At 36.7% G+C, this 22,995-nt stretch overlaps 1 long non-coding RNA gene across 1 annotated transcript in view; it reads right to left on the reverse strand.

Moving 5' to 3' along the window:
* LOC130455939 (uncharacterized) overlaps positions 1-22,995 on the reverse strand; it is a 69,443-nt gene that overhangs the window by 44,042 nt on the left and 2,406 nt on the right. Inside the window, exon 2 of the long non-coding RNA XR_008914229.1 lies at positions 20,427-20,586. This is a non-coding gene — a long non-coding RNA (uncharacterized LOC130455939). The remainder of the gene's footprint in view (positions 1-20,426; positions 20,587-22,995) is intronic.

Below are 22,995 nucleotides of genomic sequence, written 5' to 3' on the forward strand. Positions count from 1 at the left end.
TCCCTCTTATGCTGTAAGAAGTGGCCCATGGGCTTCTCATTCTTTGATCAATGTCTGCTTCAAATGTCTCCATCATGGCCCCTCTTCTCCCGCTCTACAGACATTCTCATATACACAGACACACAGCCTGTTCACTTGAGAAGTAATGGCCAAGGGGAAGTGTGTCTGTCAGAACTAGGATCTGAATCCTTCTGCATGGGACAGTGAGGAGATGTTTTGGGTCATGGACTCTGTTGGCAGTCTTGTGAAACCTATCCATCCTTTTTTGGGATAATAGAAACAACAAACTGGTGCCCTCCATAGGACTCTGGTCTAGGCATCAGAAAGACCTGAATTCATATCTGAACTCTGATACTAGCTATGTGACTCTACTCAAGTCACTTCACCTCTGTCTGTCTCAGTTTTCTCCACTGTAAAATCAGATAAGAAGAGCATATGCCTCCCAAGGTTACTGTTGTGAGAATGAAATGAGATAATGCTTATAAAGTGCTTTGCACAGTGCTTGGCACATAGTAGGCGCTTAATAAATGCTTGTTAAATCTTAAATGATGTTTTAAATGCATAAAATAAAATGCATTGGATTAAAAAAAGACAATTCTTTTGAAATATAGCTTCCAAAATATATTTTTTAAAAACAAATTTCACAGACTCTAGGTTAAGAAACCCTGCTTGGAACAATATTCAAAGGTCAGGGTATTTTTTTTTTCATTTTTCTCCTTGATCTTTCTAGTTAGTAATTACCTTCCTCCTAAGACTTTACATAGTACTTTGCTCATAGTTCTCTAATGTTCTTATGGAATGTGAATCTTGGAAAACAAAAATCCAAATATTTCTGCATTTGCCTGCTACACGAAACCTTCACTAGTTATATCAGCCTGCTCCTCTGGTGACTGCTCCCCTCTGAAGTCCCAATAGGTCTGTCTTCATTATTGGATTGCCATATTACATCATGGTATGTCACTATCTTGTTATATCATTTATCTCATGGGAGACATTGTGGTAAAGTGGAAAGGAACAATGGATCTAGAATCAGAGGACAGAGGTTCAAATACCAGCTCTCTAACTTTACTACCTGTGTAACTTTGGGCAGGTCTCAGCTTCCTAATTTGTAAAACAAGGGGTCTTACTTAATAATCAACTAAAATTCCCCTCTATTACTACATCTATGATCTAAGCGTGAGAATCTGAATTAAAGTGGTGGCAAGACAAGTGGAGAAAAGAGGTCAGATTCAAAAAAATGTTATAGAGGTAGAAATGGCAAGATCTGGCAAATGATTGATATGTGAGTTGAGGGATAATGAGAAATCAAAAATATATATGTCAAGAATCAATATGAATAAATCAATCATCTAAATAGCATTTTATTGATTAAATAATTATTGTGTGTCAAGCTCTATGATAAAGTGTGGAAATTCAAATAAGAAAAAAACAATATAGTCTATGTTCTCAAGAAACTCATTCTAATTAGGATAGACAATAAATGTAAGAGGGATCAGAGGCAGGACAAATTAAAAGGCCAGTTGTTCTTAGGGAACAGTGGCAAATGGTAAGGCCCAGTGTCTCCTATTTTATTTTACTAAAAGAATTATAGTTTATGACTCCTTACATATGTGTATGTATGTGTGTGTGTGTGTGTGTGTGAGAGAGAGAGAGAGAGAGAGAGAGAGAGAGAGAGAAGAGAGAGAGAGAGAGAGAGAGAGAGAAAGAGAGAGAGAGAGAGAGAGAGAGAGAGAGAGAGAGAGAGAGAGAGAGAGAGAGAGAGAGAGAGAGAGAGAGAGAGAGAGTATGGGCCATGCCTCTGACTAATGGAAATTGGGGGATGGGGTGCAGATCCTAAGTGGAGCAAAGGCTCTTGGTAAACTCTCATAGGAATTAGAATGAGTAGGTAGAGTTAGCATCTATCTGGGGGGACACATTCAATACTTGGTAGAAACTGAGCAACAGGGGCTAAGGTGGATGAGAGGAAGGTTCTAGCTTCCTTCCACATATTGTTCTTATTCCTGCTGTGCTCTAAAAGCCCTTATTGAAATTAGATATTGGTGTCCTAAATAGAAGAGGAAAGTTTATTAAGAAGGTTAGGTGGCACTGGGGAATAGAGTTCAATTTTAGACATTAAGACTTCAAGATAACTTTATCATATCCAGTTTGAAATGTTCAAAAGGCAGTTGATGATGCCCTGCTAGAGCTCAGAAAAGAAACTGAGAATGGATATATAGATCTTCAGAGATCAAATGGGAGATAATGAGATTACCAGAACAAAGGATGTAGAGAAATAACGGAAAAGGATGCAGGACAGAGCCTTAGGATACATATATATAGTTAGGGAGAATGAAGTGATAAAACCAGTAAATGAGACTAAGAAGTAGTCAGTTAGGAGAACCAGGGGACAGACGTCCTGAAAAAGTGAGGAGTATTAGGAGAAAAGAGAAGGTAACAATGTCAAAGACTGCAGAAAAGTCCAGAAGGATGAAGACTGAGGAAAAGATCATTAGCTTTGTCTATTAAGAGCATGGATGTCTTTGGAAAACAATTTTAGTTGCATGAGTTCAGAAGCTAAATTGCAATGCATTGAGGAGTGAAAGAGTGAAGAGAACGTTGAGGGAGAGAATTCCTTTTTCTAGGAATTTGGTTGAGAAAGGGAGAATAAATATAGCTTGATAGGGATGGTAGAATTTATTGATTTTTTTTAAATAAAGACTTGGGCATGTTTAAAGGAAGTAAAGAAAGAGCTAGTAAACATAAATTAGATTAATTACATATATATATATATATTTACAGATATAAATAAACACAGATCTACATATACATAGATATAACCATTATAGACATAGCTATTTATAATATCAATCAACAAGCATTTATTTGGCACCAACCAGGTATAAGGCATTATGCTAGCCAATGGGCATATAAAGACAGAAATAAAATAGCCTCCGCTTTTAGGGTGTTTATATTCTATAGGGGGTAGCATTATGCAGTAGGAATATGAAAAATACATACCAAGTAAATACAAGGAAAGAATGGGAGCAATGGGAACTAGGGGGAGGATGATCAGGAAGGGTTTCATGTAGATTATTTGAGCAAAATGTTGATGAGAACAAGGGATTTTTTTAAAAGGCTGTGAGTTGTGAAAGCATTCCAAATATAGGAGGCAGTCATTGCAATGGGGGAAAGACAGTCAATAAAGTCACTAATGTTAAGAATAGCAAGATGACTAGGTATGTTGAATCATAGAGTAAAAAGAAGAAAATAATGTGTAAAAAGGATATAATGGTACACTGGGACCAAGCGATGGAGAGCTTTAACACTTAAAACATGAGTTTATATTTTATCCTAGAAGCAACAGAGAACCATTGGGACTTCTTGGTTAGGGGAATAACATGGTCACATCTATATTTTTGGAAAATCACTTTGGTAGTTTTGAATAGGTTCAATTGTAAATCAAGTAGATGAAGCAAGAAGACAACTAATGAGGCAGATTAACTGACATAACCAAGACCACAGAGATATTAAGCAGTAGAGGCCAAGTGTATAGATGAGGAAAGCAAGGCATAGTTGAATGACTTGACCAAATTACACAGGTAGTAAATAGCCAAGCTGGGATTTGAAGACAGGCCACCTTCTTCCAATTTCAACATCATTTCCAATGAAAATGATTCTATACTTTATGGTTCATTTTCTAAAAAAAAAAATTAAAATTCCCCTAAAAACTCACAGAGCTTCTTTAAGCCACTTATCTTTGGCTATAGTTTTTGAAATGAAATCCTTAAACCACTGATATATTGTTTATAGTAATTACTTTCATTCCTTCCTCACTTCTCTCTCTTAGAAGCCCTAGCTTTTAAAAATCTTACATCACTTCTTACTGGTAAGTCAACAAGCATTTAGTAAGCCTCTACTATGTACAAGTATTGTGCTAAGTGCAATGAATAAAAGGAAAACTGAAAAATAGAACCTGCACTTTAGGAGCTCACAATTTAGTGAAGGAGATAACATGCAGACAACTAGGTACAAAAAGTTATTTCCATCCACCCAAGCTGTTAATTCATCACCCCAATTTGCCTCATGTGTAAGAAACAATATTTCAAGGTCCTACCCCTTGTAGGCTATGCTAGTGTTTCCCTTAAAAAGATACTGAAATCACCCTTGAGAATTAATTGATTCATGGAAATAAAATCTCAGGATGTTAGTGTAGCTTCCTAATGTCCTAAGTACTCAAGTTGAGGTCGTCATCTGGACCACCTTTCTGGTTTCTGATTAGTGCATCATCATCACCATCATCACCATAGCTATCATTTAAATACCTTTTTAAGGTTTGCAAAGCACTTTGCCTGTTATCTTATTTGATCTTCACAACAATCCTGAACAATGTGTTAGTACTAACCCCATTTTTAAAGATGAGGAAACTGAGGCTGAGAGAGGAAGTGACTTGTCCAAGGTCACACGACTAATAAATGCCTGAGGCAGGATTGAATTTGCTTGTGCCCCCTAATTGTCATCATGGGCAACGTAGGAACATTAGAGGTATGCTCAGCTGGATGGATGTTCCTTTCTTTGTTTGGAATCTATTTCCTTGCTATGGCTAAGTTAGCCTCATCTTGTTAATTGTCTGATGTTCTATGAGTGTCTCATTTCATTTCAGTCTTGAATCTGAAGTACTAGCCTGACCTGAGTCAGATTGCTACACCTTGGATCTACTTTGTATCTGTTCATATGTATCTACATGTATATATGTTTTACTCGTGATAGAATGTAAGCTCTGTAAGAGAAAGCACTGTTTCATTTTCGTCTTTGTACCCCTAAACCTAGCATTATTCTTGGCACAAAGTAAGGCATTTAATAAATGCTTGTTGATTGATTGAGTGGTGAGTGATTTAAATGAGTATTTTTGTTAGATTACAAACTGTTACTCCAAGAAAGATCTAGTTTAATGCCTCCTTGTGGCCTGGAGGTCACCCTAAGTAAGTTCTCAAAGTTCCTTCCAGAGAAATACAAATTCTTCTAGATCCTATGGAGCAGGAAAGGCTCAGAAATGGGCACTGTGTCCCCCAAGAACACAGACTAATTTATATTTGCAAGGGCCAATCACCAGTGCCCTTCATCACACAAATATTTAGCCCTTGTTGTATATAAACAAAATGGAACATTGCTAACAACACCTTGACTTTTTCCAAGGGGCTGGACTTCCTTCAGAAAGACTGCTATTCCCACCAGTACAGGTTGCAGCCCCTCATTGCTTAGTAGGCATGACTTGCTATGACCTAAATGGTTCATTGGTCAGCACTCTAGTCTTTTCAGTCTTAACCAGACTAGTTATCAAATAACAAATACAGTGTCTAAAAATGTTGCACACTACAACAACACAAAATAAATGCAAAACCAAGAACTGAAATCATTCGTGATTTTCCAGCCTGAGAAGTTGTTGCAGAGTTGCTGTGCCCAGTTTTGTGTCTCTGTTCTGATAATGGATTATTGCTGGATTCAAATGAACAAACAAAACCAGCCCCACTATACTTTTAAATCACTGCTCCTTAAGGAGGCATTGGCTTGGCTTAAGCCATAGTTTTAAATGGATTCTTGATCACCTTAGTCATAAGAAGATTTTGAAAACCAGACCAGTGATAGTTAGCAAATCTTTCCCAAAAAGTGTCAGCATTAAGCTCTTCTGTGTCACTGAATGGAACTGCCAAATGCTAAAAGCAGAAATTTCATTAAAGATTAAAGAAATATCATTTTATGTTTCACTTACTCCATTAATATTAAATAAGAATTTTCCTCTAAAAAAGGGAATAAATTTCATATGTAACATTATATGCACTCAGAATTCTTTTTAAAAAAAGTTTACTCATCCAGAATTGGTGAAGTTTCTGGGCCACTGACCATAAAAAGAAATAGAATTTCCTAGGATAGGTCAGAAGTCAATGAGTTGTAAAATTAATCTAAGGAAAAGTTCATTAAAAAAAAGTAGGTTTCATTTTTTAAAGGCCTCTTAGTTCAGATGCTGTTAAGAACACTATGTTCTTTTCCAAAAGTCAAGCAGTGAATGGATAACTAAATACAATGAGTACCTTCCAACTTTTCCAACCGGTTTTGCATTTATATTATCATTTATGAATGAGAGTGCTTAGCCCAGTGCCTGGCACACCATGGGTACTTAATAAGTATTTATTAACTAAGTGGCTGTAAAAAGGTAGGGCAGATATATCATTATCAATATCCTCACCCGTGTGACATAAGGAATCTGAGGGTACATGAGATTAAGCAACTCGCCTATACACAGCAAATCAGTAGCAGAGACAGGACCTTCTGACTGCTGAGATACCCACATTACAAGGATAATTAACTATACGGGAAGTGAGTTATGCCTCAGGTATCAAGATATTTGGGTTATGGTGCCTGGAAGACCAGCACATTGAGAAATAGATTCAACAAAGGACACATTTCATAGGATCATAGACTGAATACAGGAAGAGGATTTTGAGGTCAGTTTACGGTAACACGTGTACCAATCTTTCTCCTTCCATCAACCTAACTGAGGAAAATAGGTCTGCAAAACATCAGGAAAGAAAGGAGAATAGATATAGGAAAGTAGGAATCCAAGAATATGTGTGTGTCTAAGAGAGAGACAGAGAGATGCAAAACGGAATGCCTTATTAGCCATAATAGCCACAGAAAGCAATTTCTGACAGATTAACATATAGGGGAATGGCCACGACTGAATAATAGCCCAAGTCTATACTAGAAGTCACCATGGAAGCGTATGGGACTACTTTTGTAATCTAAAACTAGTATTATGGAAAAGACCAGGCCAAAATGGAATGAAATGGCAGTTTATGAAAAATCTCATCATGGGATAAAAGTAGGATTACTTTCTCTCTTCCCTGAATCTTCCTTTGAAGTAGTCATAGACCTGCATTGGATTCTAAAAACATACAAGCATAAGTCTTTCCTGTAATTGCTCAATGAACTTTAAGTTGTATGTGGAAAAACAATGTGGAATTTCTTCCCAGTACTACCTCTCTCACTACCTCCCCTGAATTTCCTGCACCCAACCCATTATAAAGGGTGATTAGAAGGATTGTCAGAAGATGAATAGACTCATCCCTGAATTGACAAATGGGTAAAAGATATGGACATACAGTTCTGAGATGAAAAACTCAAAGCTACATATAGACATATGAAAAAATACTCTAAATGACTACTGATTAGAGAAATACAAATCAAAACAATCTGAGATATCATCTCATACCTATCAGATTGGCTAAAATGATAAAAGAGAAAAATGACAAATGTTAGAGGGGATATAGAAAAAATGGGGACACTACACTGCTGATAGAACTGAGAAATTGATCCAACCATTTTGGAGAGCAATTTTGAATTATGCCCAGAGAGTTATAGAACCAGGTATACTCTTAGACCCAGGAATAAAGGGTATGTTTCCCAAGGAGATCAGGGAATAAAGGAAAGAACCTGTATGTTCCAAAATATGTATAGTAGCTCTCTTTGTAGTGGCAAAGAACTGGAAATTGAGATGTACATCATTTGGGGAATGGCTGAACAAATTGTGGCATATGATAGTGGTGGAATATTACTGCACTGTAAGAAATGATAAGCAGGTTAGATTTTTTTTTAAACTTGGAAGGATCTACATATAGTAATGAAAGGTAAAATGAGTAGAATTAAGAAACATTTTATACAGCTTTGTAATTAATGGAATTAATATTTGAAGACTGATTTTTGAATGTCCACTTCCAGAGAATGAATTGAAAAATAGAAACATGAAACAAACACACATACACAAAGAAGATGATTAGGCTGAAAACTCAACAGAATAGGTCTTCATATGTTTCTTGTTTATTTGCCTTGTATAATAAAACACATAGGGCTAGTGTGTATTGCCTGTGTATTATAAAATAGGTCATTCAGACTGAATTCTTCCAGGGCCTGAACCAGTTCCCATTTTTCTTTGAAGTTTTGTATGTAGTTGCTTTGCTCTCACTGTTCACTACTAAATCAATTCCTTGTTCTTTTGTCTCCTTAAAATTTTCTGTGGTTAGATGTTTCTTTTGCTATTTGCTCATTTTCCCAGCCCTTTTTTGCCTGTGGACTGGAAGTTCTGAAAACTTCTGATTCTATCTCCTTTGCAGACAGCTTACAGAACTTAGAGCACTATGAGCTATTTTGCTCTGAGGCTAGGGTCTTTACCCCAGTGCAGGCTTGAAAGACCAAGCACTATGCTATGGACTTCAAGGCCTCACTATGGACTGGTGCCAGTGCTTGGGACTTCAAGGGGTGAATGAAGGGTACTCTACTATTATTGGCTAAGAAAGGGTCCCAGGATCCCAAAATTGGCCTGTGCCCAGTTTTAGAGATCCATCCAGTAGTTTCTCTGAGGGTCCAGAGTCCACTCTGTCCAGGTGTGACAATTTCAGTCAAATAATGGAGTGAGAAGCACTATGTGCTCAGTCCCACATGCGTAGGCATCACAGTGTTCTGTCATGGCATGGAGGTTCATTTATTTTATTGGTTCAGTGAGTACATGCTTTTCTGGCACACAATCAATTTTCTATTATATGTTTCCATAGAACTTAATAACAGATGCATAGCCTAAGGAGATAGTCAATGAAACATTGTTGCTATGGATGAATGACATAAACAGGGTGATCTGGACAATAGTTCTCCCTGACCTAAGGAGAATCATTGTTACTTTTGGTCAGCTTTCACAATCAATCACAATTACTTAGGAGATGTATAACAAAACATTTTGTATCTAAGTACAGGGTTAAAAGGTAATTTGAGACAGACCAGATTTGGGGTTTTCCTCAATTTGCAAGTTCTATTTTTCTTGTGTTATTTTAAAGCACCTGACAATGTTGCCTGGTTTCTGTCTATAGTAGAGTGTGTCTTGAAGGTGATTGATGTTCTTGGCTTGCCTGGCTTGTAATGGCATTGAATGTAACTCTCTAGAGAGGGAAAGGAGGGGGGTAATGGATAATGATCTTTAGGTTTTAATTCAGTGAATATAATTTTTTAGGGTAATACTATGAAGGGATTAAGGTGGGATATATATTTATTCTATAAATATTTGCTCTTATATCATTTCTTTGTTATTGAAGAGAGAACAATAATCATCCATTAGTGAGGGAAGTGAAAGAGAGAGGCCACAGAGGGGTATCAGTGGGGGCCTCATTTCCCAAACTGTGATTTTGTCACACAGTGGGGGTTTGACAGTTCCCAACACCCAGTCTCAGAACCTGGCCAGGTAGGTGGGGGTGATAAGCCAGAACTCCTCCATGTGCAGTTTTACCTCCAGTTCCCCCTTATCCTATGAAAATTGATGCTCTCTAGTTATCTTTGAAGTTGTTTTCTACAAAAGAGCACTCTCATCCTGTCTCCTTTTTGGTTCTGTGACTTCAGTTGTTTTGAGGTGTCATTTTAAGTTTTGTTTGGAAGTATTCCCAGAGTGGTTCCAGGATTTCCTGCTACTAAGTCACCATCTAAAATCTGCCCCCACTTGCCCAGGTCATTCAGATTGAAGGAAGTTTTACACATATCAAGACTGATCTATCCAATTAATAACTCCATGCTTTCCATATTTTAGAAGAATATTCTTTATTCTTTTCAGACTCCTAGATCGATATTGATTTGCTATATTGGCTACTATACTTTGAGCTATCTAGATAGGGTAAAATTGGAGTAGGCTTACTTAGTAGGCTTGTGTCCTATGTTGGGGAGAGGAATATCATATTACTTAGGGAGGTATGTGCAAGTGCACTGAATATTCTCACTGATAATCACTGGATTATCTCTCACTGATGATGAAAATCACCTTGTCAGGTGATTTTAGTGAGAAGAGAATATGCTGATTCTTGCTGGCTAATATCTGCTTTTCTGGAGACTTGAAAAAATGACCTCCTACATCAGTGCTTTAAGGGTCACCTGGGATACTCACTGAAAGTATCTGCTTCCTACACATGAAAAACATTTTGAATAGAAAAACTGAGCCTTTGAGTCATCTTGTGTCTTCCCCCAAAGTTATATAGCTAATAAAATGGCACATCAGGAACCTCTGTCCTTTGAATCCAATTCTATTACTCTTTTCACTGCATGATACATACTCGGATCCAACTAGCTGTCAGAAAAAAATCTGATATGACCACCTGTCCCCCTCCATAGCTGGTGATCCCATGTACTTAAATGAAAAAAGTAGAAAACAGTACCAGACAGTCTCAATGATATATAATTGCTGTCTCAAAAGGGAAATGAAAGAGATCCACATAGGCTGAAATAATTAAGAAAGACAGCAAGGAGGAGGTACTACATTCACTGGACCTTGAAAAAAGTTAAGACTTAAGAAAAAAGAGATATTGCAGGGTGTCCCCTATCCTACTTTTATGCTTTCTCCTCCTCATTCTCATTACAAACTTTTATCACAAACACTGTGAATATTATCAAAAGGCAAATTATTACTAGGTGTAATTGCTTCTATGACTAGCATGAATTAGTGTATGCTTTAAAGAAATTTCTAATACATTTAAATTTCAAATATGTGGGAATTAATAAAAATCTCTTAAGCAGGACATAAGAGCAACAAGATAAAAATTTGGCAGAGATTAGTTAAAACAACTGAATGCAGTTCAGAAACTTTACATAAGATGTATTAATGCAACTGCATCCAGAAAGCAAATTATTTATAATTAGTATAGCTTCAATTATAAAAATGAGAAACTCCCAGCAGTGTGGACACATAGTAGAAAGGATTCAATCTGTTAACCAATAGTTAATTATCAAGGTTATTAAGGTTGTTAACCAGTAAAATGATTTATTAGTGATTTAAAATGGGCAATACTCACTCAAATTACAGATATTGAAGCTGATGATGATATTACTATAAGACCTATTATAATAATGCAAATTCAATTATTACCTGCACAATGTGATCTATTTTTGCAGTGAAATTTGGCATACTTTACACTGACAGATATTCTGTTACAAGTATATGGGTATTGGTTGTAAGATCAAGCTTTATCACATACCTGAAATTTTCAAATGGTATTGGTACAATATGTAACTTACAATTATTTTAGTGGAATTGTTCCACGTTATCCAAATATGATCAAATATCAAATGGTACAATTGGGAATGTTATGACAGTACACTGAATACTGTCCAATTGCAGTACAAACTGTTGTTCCTGTCCAAAATGTATATATGATTATTGTCTTAAAGGGTTCACTATATTTGCAAACAACAGCATGTCTTTATTAGACTCAAACTTATCTAAAAGTCAATTTTGTTAGCTATGGCATTTCAACTTTCATAAGAAACAAGGGTGGATATGGTATCACTAACCATCTAGCTCCTCCTCACCCTAAAATGAATATGAGCTAATACTATAATAACAGTTTGAATATAATGTTAAAGATTACATTGTATGATATACCTGATTTGGGTCGAATATCACAAGAGATTAAGACTGTAAGGGACCCAAGGGGATAATAATGTTGGGTCGAGGTCTTGTTTGTATGTTTACAGATAGTGAATACATCTGGTCACCCACAACGCACTTCATGCCAGCTGACACAGACCAGGAAGAGAAGCAGAGGAATGCTGTTGACATCAGCTAACTACACACCAGCCACAATCCAGGAACGCTGGATGGACACTTGTCATGCTGACATCCATTGATATATTGTACCCAGACCAATAGCAAGTATGCTAATTCACAAAGACTAAACCACACTCGTGTCTGTCTAAGACATCAGATAAATCCCACATTCCAAAGACTTTATTATGGGATCGAGATAAAATAGCTACAATTGTTTAGACATTAAGGTATACCCTTCATTTTGTATTTCTATGATACTATCATAAGGAATTTATTTTGTATGCATTGTAAAACTACCACTTGTATTGTAAGAAATGCTACTATCAACAAGGGTATAGACATGGGTATGACTCTCCAAAGAGCGGGAGATAGAAAACTTTCATTCATAGCATAGATCTGATACCTCTGACAACAAAAATGGGGTGCTAAGCAGAAAATGCTGCACAGACATGTTTAATGGACAGATGATCCTGATGTTACTCTCAAAAAAGGATGAGAGATCAGGCAAAATGCACTATGAAATCTTTAATCAAGAACCTAAGTTATTGAAAAAGATCATTCACATCCATGCAAAGATTATGTTCCTGGCAATACCTAGATGGATGTTACGTGCCAACCACCATGGGTGTACTTAAGTGTTACTACCATTGTTAACCATTACTCCTGAAACCCTGTCTTTCCCTTTTTTTTGGAGTATGTATTGAAAATATGACACAATAGGCACGGATAAGCTTGTAGAAAAAGCACATTGAATATTATACATTAACAACTAGGAAAGAAATGGCTACATCAAAGTCTATAAGTACAAGAACCTGTAGAAATTGCTTCTACATGAAAAACAACTTAAGCTTCTATTTACCCAAACATTGGTTTGGTAGAATGAATTTTGCAAACATTGGTAATGTTATAGGCTTGGTTATCATATTGATGAGTTTATTTAGACAAGCAGAAATTTTAATAAGGATGAGATAAGAAATATGCTGTCAGAACTTGAAATGTCACTTCATTATCATCATCCTGAGTATTTAAACTGCAAATCAGAATGTAATGTGTATGGGAATATTGATATTTGTTAAAAAATTTCACAATAATTGGTGTATTAATGTTCTTACAAAGCTTTTAATGGTGGAAAAAATTATGCTCATGTACAAGGCGAATTTTGGTCAATTTAGATTAGGAATTAGAAATCATTTGGAATGTAAATTCTGATATTACATATTGGTTCAGCTTCAACCATGCCACATAAACAGTGAGCCAAGAGTCTAAAAATTTGGTATTAATTTTGGGATCATGTTCCCAGTAACATTTTCTCAGATTATTTGGTATGTTGTGTACTTGATCCTCTGGAATTGTTCAGAGAGGATGTTTTTCTTTGAAGGGACCTCTCCCAACAAACAAAAAAAAAGGGAGAAGAATCTTAAAGATGTCAGTATTTTCACTTTTTAGAACACTTTTGATTCACTTTCTATTATTCAATTTTGATTTTTCTTTGGCAAAGCCATGGCCAAAAAGTTTTAGTACGTGGCAAGTACTGTTAATGCTCCGATCCTGGATTACAAAGGTGAAAGAATTTTTCTGTTGCAGGCACCCACAAAGTCTGAGACTACAAGAACCTGACAGTATTTGTTAAATTTCAGATGACTATTCTGGTAAGTGGAGTCTGATTGCATGTAAAGGGAATCATAATAAAGGTCTCTTCATGAAACAGACAGCCATAGCCACATGCAGATGCATTTTCCATGTGAGATGGATATTTAAGGTCGAGGATGCAGGAACGCAATGTTTTGACACTCTCATTCACTGGTCGTTCTGGCATTGAATTTCCAACCAGTTTTTTTATGTGGCAGGCATCTGGAAGAGCACTTACAGATCCCAAAGATGCAACATCAGTATGAGAGAAAGGAAGGATTTATCCTTCGGCTCCAGAGATAGTCTTTTTTGTTAACCGTTGTGAGATCTGACAATCTCTTATTGTCATGACTTGTGAAGGGTGGCATGATTGTCTAATGTACCTGTCCTGTGAGCCATAACACTTATACATCATCCAACCAGGATCATTGCAGTGAAAATTATTTTCTTAATGTTTTTAATATTACTATGAAGGTTACATTTATTTTTGATAAGTAGATGAGAAAATCACTTTTACTTTTTAGATTGAGCACTAAAACAGTTTTTGCTGATGATCACACTTAAATTTTATATCTAAGCTTTATAATCTGATTTTATCTTCACTCTTGAATCAAGATATGATTATGCACCACTATACTTGTTAAAGCTATAATCTTGCCACACTTTTGTTATTGTACTCCTATATTTTTATGTTAAACAAAAAGGGGGAGATGTAGCAGCCCACAGCTGTGTCTACTCAAGACAGATAATTAAGCCATAAAGTTAGGTCTGAGAAGAGCTCATTCTCTCTCCTGCGCATGGCCAGTGAGGCAATGAACTTTGATCCCAACTAGTTTGGGCGCAAAAGTAGGTTTCTTTGTTCTCCCCAGGCTGAAGAAGGATCCCCCCTTATATTATGACAATTTACCTTTCTACCAATGATAATCCCCTATGTCATTCATTACTATGCATTATGTATCTTTGCATAGGATAATCAATAAATAGATGAGCCCACAGGCGCAGCCTAGCTTTTACCACTCATCTCTCTTCCTGACTATCTCTCTCTCCCTCTCCCTCTCCCTCTCCCTCTCTCTCTCTCTCTCTCTCTCTCTCTCTCTCTCTCTCTCTCTCTCTCTCTCTCTCTCTCTCTCTCTCTCTCTCTCTCTCTCTCATGGAGCAGGTCTCTGGCCATGCTCAGTCTTTCACCTCTGTTTCTCTTATCCCTATCATTAAGCTGTAACAGTCCATGATCAAAGCTTAGCTTTGAGGACTGGGCTTTGTCTCTCCTGATCTCTAAGCTCATTTCTGATGCCCATGATGTTGTGTTGTGGTCTTCTCACTGTCTCATGTATCTATGGAGTGGAAGGCCAGAGCCTTCCAGAGTCTGTGGAGCTCGATTTATATATAATTGGATGTCTGGTTCTCTCTCTTGCCATCCCTTCAGCTTCAGATACTTGTTTCCCCCAGAGATAAACCTCTATCTATCTTTCCTCTTGGGTGCGAGGGTTGCTGGCCAATCTCTCGCCTCAAGCAAATCAGAGAATGTCTGACCCAATGCTTTAATTTTATAGATGGAGAAAAAGGAGACCAAAAGAAACAAAATCATCCAGTAAGTTGTCATTCTGTGATTTGACAAAATCAAGATAGCATATCCAATATCTTGTGGATCATTCATAGAAGTTAGTAGATTAGCAAGCACATGTTTGGTCATTTAAAAACAACTGTGGTAGAAGAAATATCTGCCAAACAGGTTAGGATAGTATTCTTTTAAAATATATTGAAATAGTCTATGAGATTTAATTAGCTCAGAGCACTGAGGCTCAGGCCATTGATCTAGCTTCTCATTGCTTATCCTGGAGTAGAACAAGAGGAGTCAACAGCTAGCCCCTCAGGCTTCTGACCTATAGTGCACCAGCATTGCCAACTCAGTGAGGAAGGCAATGGCCAACTGAATCAAGGTTATATCTCGCTTAATATTTTTCTCCTCATATATCTAAATAATCTTTCTTTTGTTAACTTTTAAATGGTCTACAATGTCTTTCATTCTGATCTCAAACCTGAACTCCCAGAAAAGACTGATTTGAACTGTTTTTTTTTTTTACTTTTACACTGAAGAGGAAAGATGCCTTTTCTGAAACTAGCAACTAGAGGTCCAAAAGGTAAACTGATATAGATTATTTTTAAAAATAAGTTTGAACTGGGACACCAACACACTGGGATTTGTAACTGTGCTCATAAGGCTTTAAAACTGCATAATTTTGATCCAGCAATACCACTTCTAGGTCTGTATCCCAAAGAGTTTTTTTTTATACGGTCTTGTTTGTTCAAGAGTACTTAAGAGTGCTTTTTTCATGGTAGCAAAAAATTGGAAATTGAAGGAATGTCTATCAAATATGGAATGGCTGGACAACTTGTGGTATGTAATTATAAATACTTTATGTGATAAGAAATAATGAAAAAAATGATTTCAGAAAATCCTGGAAAGACCTACATGAACTAATGCAAAGAGAAGTGATCAGAACCAGAAAACTGTACAAAGTAACAGCATTATTATACAAAGAACATTTATGAATGACTTAGCTATTCTTAGTAATACAGTGATACACAACAATCCTCAAGCAATCAGGATGAAAAATTCCATTTGCCTCCAGAGAAAGAACTGATGGAGTCTGAATGCAGACTGAGACACACTAAATTTCATTTATTTCTTCATTTTTCTTTTGTACAAATTCTTTTTAACAAAATGACTTATATGGAAACATGTTTTTATACTATTACACATGTAAAATCTATATCAGAATGTTTGCTGTTTCAGAGATGGGGAGGGAAGTAGGAAAGGTGAGAATATTGCTCAATTTTTTAAATTAAGGTTATAAATTATTTTATGTAATTAAGGAAAAAATTATTAAAAATAAATTTGAATACAAACAGAGATGGCCAAGTTCCATTCTCCCAGTGACTATATTGTCAAATAGGAATAAATAGTTCTGAATAAAAGAATAACAAATTATTTTAAAATATATAATGGTTTCAAATCATTATATTTGAATCCAAACAATCTAGAAGTTCCACCTTATACAATGAAAATTAGCAAACCTGACAAAAGCTGGGAGTAATTAACGTTGTCAATGTTATCTTTATCAAGGGTTGTTAAAAAGGCAGGCACGACAATGAAATGTTGGTAGAGCTGTGAAGCAGACCAACCATTCTAGACCACAATTTGGAATGATGCTAAGAAAATAAGGGAAATGTCCATATCCTTGATCTAGAGACCTACTCTGAGGCATATGTACTCTAATTAGGTCAGCTGAAACTAGTGGGAAAAATGGGAAAGTCTTAGGAAATTTATCCTAGGGCAGTGGTGAACCTTTTAGAGATGGAGTGCTGTGCCCAAACCCTAGAGATTGCATGCTGTGACCTTCCCCAATACTGAGTATTGGGTGTGCCCTTCCCATCCCCCCTTATCCCACAAAGGGGAGAAAGAAAGTGCTCCCATTGGGCTACTGGGCAAAGGGGTGTGTGATGTAAAAAAATGTCCTCAGGCATAATGTAGAGGGGGAGGGGAGCAGCTCTGCTCAAGAACCTAAAGGCCTTTCTAGTAACAAACTCTGTGGGGAGGGAGGGCAGTCTCTGTGTTTGATCAGTCAATAAAGCAGTAGTTAACTGTTTACTATAAAGCAAAAAGAGGGAAAGGATGGTCTCTGCCCTCAGAGTCTAATTGGGGAAGACAACAGTAAACAAATATACATTAAAAAATGCAATATGCAGGATAAATAAAAAATAATTAAAAGAGGGAAGGTCCTACAATTGAAGAGGTTGAGAGAGACTTCCTATAGAACATGGAATATTAATTGGAACTTAAAGCAAGCCAGGGAAACCAGTAGTCAGAGCAGAAGATGAGGAAGAGCCAGAGAAAATTCTAGGAGCAGTGAGATGGAGTATCATTCATAGGAAAGCCAGGAAGCCAGTGTCACTGGATCAAAGACTAGTTAGGAGAAAGTAAGAGGGTAAGAAGACTGAAAAGGCAGGAAAAAGGTAGGTTATGAAGGGCTTTGAATATTAGGCTATTTTGTATTTGATCTTGGAGGTAATATACAGCCCCTGGAATTTATTGTGTAGGAGGTTGGGGGAATAGGTAGAAGGGCAAAATGTTCTGGCATAAGAATAGGGCTTATCTGGAAGTTTCATTCATGACCTTGTACTTTGAAGAGGAATTTGACAATCTATGAGCAGAGTTTCAGGCAACACAAACTTGGAAATCAGCCAGCAGAAATGGAAATCTAAAACCATCCATTCCCATTAGAATCTGTCTGAATGAACTTCCAGTTCAAGACCAAAGACTGGCTTCAGGATACTCCCATATTCAAAAAATGGACTAAATTCTAGTGTATTTGAATCTTCTCCTTCAATTTCCTGTAGAGCAATTGTGCCTTATGATTCTCATTTTGTTTCTTTGATTGCAGCTTTCTTCTTTTAACCTTTTTCCTCTATGTTCAGTTCAGAATTCTGAAACTGGAAGCATGTTTCCCTCAGTAGGATAAACACACTAGCCCTATCATCCTACAAGAAATTGAACCTGTATTGCTTTCTTACTTAAATCTAAATGTCAAAGGATGCCATCAAAGAAATGTCATTCAGTCACTCAGTTATGATCTGAATCTTCAGGACCTTATGGACTATAGCTACCCTACCCAGGGGAATTTCTTGGCCAGGATACTAGAGTGGATTGCCATTTTCTTCTCTGGTGGATCTTTTTCTCGGGCAGACAGAGGTTAAGTGACTTGGCCAAAATCAAATAGGAAGTTTCCAAGACTGGATTTAATTAGATTCTTCCTACTATAGACCCAGTGCTTTTAACCAACTGGGCCAGAGCTGCCTCTCATGAGAGAAATACATAACAAGAATGAGGGAGGCAGGCAGTATGAAGGGGGGATTAGAGAGCTCATCTCAGAGCCAGGAAGACTTGAATTCTAGAACTTCTTGTGACATAGAGTGTCTGTGGGACCCTGGCCAATTCCCTTAATCTTTCCATCTAGGTAACTCTTACGATTTTAAGCTACAGAGTTGTACTGGTAGAGGAAGTCCTTTATTAGGAAATCCCTGTGCCAATGAAATCATAGGATTGGCCCCTATCTCCATCCCCTCAGACTGAAAATAAAAAGAATTTTTTATGCTAACAGGAGAAAAGATGACCACAGTCAGTTTCTTTCCAAGTTCTCTTTCTTCCTCTGGGGGTACAGTAATCACATCAACATTAACATCTCGAGAAAATAAGTCAATGAATTGCCTTAGGATTCCATTCACTATCCTTTTGGTCCTCCAAGAACAAAACTTCCCTAGAACAAAATACCCTTCCCTACGCAATACTCCCCAAATAGCTGGTCTTCTGAAAATAGGAAGGAAGCTACTCAAAGACAGGGAATTGACTTGATTTTTCCTGTATCCCCAGGGTTTAGCAGAGTGTTTGGCACATAGTAAGCACTTAAAAAATACTTTCTCATTCACTTGTATAAAGTTCATGTGTGCTAATATTATCTACATAGTGACAAGAAAATATAAAAAAGGTCACCATCATCTTGGGTAGATTGTGTTAAATATGAATAAGTACCACAAGGGCAATGTAGGCAAGTATGGGTGGCAATCTATTTCGTTGGAGGGAATAGCCTCATCAGTGATATCACAGATTTACTAAATGTTGTAGTATGAGAGGTAGATGGCACAGTCAATAGAGTGCTGGACTTAGAGTCAGGAAGCCCTAAATTTAAATCCTCACTCAAAAACTAACCATGTGATCCTGGGCGAGTCACTTTTCTCCTCTATGCCTCAGTTTACTTATATGTAAAATGGGATAATAAAAGCAACTACCTCGCAGGGTTGTTGTAAGAATTCAGTTAACATATAAAAAGCATTTTGCAAACCTTAAAGCACTATTTAAATGCAAGTGATAGTGATGATGAAAAATCTAAGGAAATAATTTTCCTTATAAAGGTCCCTAATTTCATAGGATCATCACTTGGAAATGAAAGGTGTTGACCCAAGAGACAAATGAGGCCAGAATAGGATGATATAGCAAGGTTTATTTGGAGTAGCAAGAGATTCCAACACCAAGAAGATTAGCAAAAGGGTCCTGTCTGAGTGGAGGGAGGGACTTATAGGTTTGGGGAAAGAAGGCGGTGTAGGGGACACGGCAACTTGGCTCAACATCTCTTGGTTGTCTCTGGGGAAGGTGAGCTATGTGGGTTTACTTCATTGGATGTCCCTGAAGTGGGGTAGGAAACCCCAGTCTCTGGGGGTGGGAGAGTAGTTCTCAGGAATGGTAAGTTCTGATCTCAGCTATATAGAACAGGACAAGAAACAAAGTCCTGGTGTTTTGCCAAGTATTTCTGGGGTTCGGTAGGTATTGGAAGGGGGGCTAAGTTCTGTCAGAAGGGAACTTAGAAGTCATCAGTACAACCCCCACATTTTACAGATGAGGCAGCTGAGACTCTGAAAGGTTAAGGGTAAGTGAAGAATCACATCACACAGTAAGCAGGGAATTTGAATCTTCTGAATCCAGCACTAGCAGGCTTGAAACTGTCTCAGTGTTCCTCTCTGTTGAACTTTATCTCTAAATGGCAAATGATCACGTGAAACATGGATTCCTTGAAAGAATGTGTATGTAGCTCCCAGTTCAGGAGTGAATATAATAATCAATTTCCTGAGTGTAGAAAGATTTAATTGGTTCAAAATGAGGGATTTTCTATTTCTGTTTGAGGTCAGTGAGTGGCTGCTCCCCAGCTGAAGTTCAGAGTCCCTTACTGTGGCAGAGATTATTATGGACACTATTCTAAGCGTTTCTTTCTTTCTTTTTTTAAATCAGAGATAATTTCCAGAACTGGCTTGGCAATCCAAGAGCACACATGCTTCATACAGACTGAGGGTTAAGTAGAACAAGTTTCTCTCTGATAAACTGACTCATTTCCATGCCTTTTTTGAAATGGATGGGGTTAGGCTCTCTCTTTTTACGTGAATAAAGAACCAACCAGCCTGAGTTTGTGTTTTATCATATAACCATAAATTATTAAGTCTTCACAATGCTAGGCTTTGGGGATCTAGATAGTAATGAAACAGGTCCCAGGTCATGCCACAGTGAAGCTAACATGCTATACACACACATACCCATATGGACCAGTGAATTTGTGAGAAGTTAAAGTAGTAAAAAAAAAAAGGTCACCTTTTTTCAACTGCAGGACAGAAAATCTTAGAAATCTCGTTTCCTTTAGAAAATGTGTTTCTTCTCCTCAGACTCCCAGTCTTGGAATGTGTGTTGGTGATCTTTTCCAGATTCTCTAATTACCATACTACTACACTCTCTATTCACTTTCCTTGGCTCTCTGATGAAAAAAGAAAAAAGAAAAAAGAAAATCCACTCAGTATAAGGGGGAACAATGTAAAGTGACCTGTGACCCTGGGAGCTAGCCCATGCCAAACACACTGATGGTTTTCAATGGCTATTTTTCAGTTTAAGCCTTTTTTTTCCTGGAAGAAAACAGAAACTAGATTTGTGCTTGTTGTTACTTGTTTTTTAAACCTTGCTTTGGGACGTTTTATGAAATCAATGAGCTTCTCTTTTATATAGCTACATAGTAGTCACCTGGACCTGGCAAAGTTCAGGCAGTTGTTTTTTTTTTTTCTCTATGCCTTATCATCTTTATTATCTTTTCTCTGTTTTTTTGTCACTGCCTCTCACTCCCTCTCTTTTCTGTCTGACTGGCTCTCAATAACATGCCTTACTGCATCTCTAAGTTCTCATTAACAAATCGTGAAGCATCAAAACCATAAGCGGTTATAACTGATCACTTTATCTAGGTTGTCAGTACTTATTAATCAGAAATATTTAAAAAAAAACCTGTTCCAAAATGATAAAAGGAAGTTAGAAGAAGTGATGAGGGGATCCCTGATCTAGCCTGTCGAATACACTGTATGTAGCACATTATGACAACTATCATGAGTGAGTCAATAAAGTGACTAGAATATAGTGTTGAATAAAATTAGTGGAAGAGCAATCTTGTCGTGGCTTTAAAACTACTGCAAAATTCCTTTGGATCTGAATGTGTGTGTATATATTATATATTATCAGATATCTATTTATAAAATATATTTTGTATATTATTTTTTTTAGAAAGCTTTTTTTATTTTTAGCCAAAAAATCAGTAACAGACATAGTGAAAGGCAACTACAAAAAGACAGGGCATGCCCACTCTCACTGCTCAAGGCACAGCAATGGAAAATTGGAATTAGGTGGAGGTATCAAGGGAGGAAGAGACAAGAGACCTAGAAAGCTAGAGTCCTAGGGTAGACATATATACATACAGATATGTGTGTATGCATATACATGTTTATGTGTGTTATATGTCACGTATGTATATGTGTGTATATAACCTATATTGTGTGTGTATATGTATTTTGTGTGTGTAAACATACTAAAGAAAATGCCAGGAACCAAGAGAAGGAGTGTCATTCATGGAATAGCCATGTAATTTACAAGATTTTCTAGCCGGGGGCCAGAGGACAATTGTGTGTGTATATATATATATATACACACACATATATGCATATATAATTAGGCATATATTTCTATAAATGCAAAACACAGTTGTAAATATTTACAAAATCTATTGGATCTAAATAATCATGTATATATGGATGTTTGTTTAAATGCTATGTATATATAATTATGTTTATTTAGGCCAATCAAATTTTGTAAATATTTAAAATCCTATTGACTCTAAGCTTTGTAGATGTATATGTATATCAATATATGCATATAATATACACATAGATACATGTATATTGCCAGCTATAGCTATTGGGACCTCTAGTGACAAGGTAAAATACTATTTCTTTCAATTTTATTTTGAATATTGACTTTACAATCAAATACAGCTTAAATGTATTCATATCAACGACAACTTATAATCTACTTTAATAGAAATAAATATTGGTGGAAATAAGAAAGAAATTATATAAGGAAGTGCTTTGGATTTAATATATTCTCTCCAAGTGGGAAAAAGTGGAGGAGGGCTCAGGCAGTCATGCTCTTCCTTCCTGTAGTCCTCTTTGCAAAGGGCAGGGAAGAGAAGAGAGAAAATTTCCAGTTCCTATAGCAAGATGGTCCTGTGAAGCAACATTTTTAGGGATAGAATTTAATATCTAGTTACATCCCCAGGCAGAGGGCCAGCACAATTCCAAATAAACTCAAAGCCAAGCATTGTGTATGTAAGAGTATGACAACTCTGGACCACCTTCCACTCTTTATCATATTGTTTCTTTCAGTACTTCCCACAGTTCTCTTCTCTCAACCAAGTCCTAATCATTATGCCACTCAGACTACTCTCTAGCTTGTAATCAGTTCTTACTCCCTTCCGAATCATTTTTACATTCTTTACTACTGCCTTAATTCAAGGCTATTATTTCAATCATATCATTTCTCTGGTGGATGGACCAATGACCTAAAGAGAGAATAAGAGACAATGAGAAGTATTAATCCTTAGCAAGGCAGAAGATACATAGCATTCTCAAAAACTGTAGAAAAAGATGAGAAGATAGAGAGAGATTTTGAGGTTTTGAGGGAGAAAACATGAAAAAGTTCAATGGATAATTCTAGTTTCAGTAAAATAGAAAACATTAGAAAGATAGAGATAAGGATTTTTAATATTTTACCTTTCCAATTATTATATAAATAATTTAATTTTCTTTTTTACAATGTTGAATCCCAAATTCTCGTCTAACTTCCCTTCCCT

This window comes from Monodelphis domestica, chromosome 8 (genome assembly GCF_027887165.1).
Source record: "Monodelphis domestica isolate mMonDom1 chromosome 8, mMonDom1.pri, whole genome shotgun sequence".
Classification (NCBI taxonomy): domain Eukaryota; kingdom Metazoa; phylum Chordata; class Mammalia; order Didelphimorphia; family Didelphidae; genus Monodelphis; species Monodelphis domestica.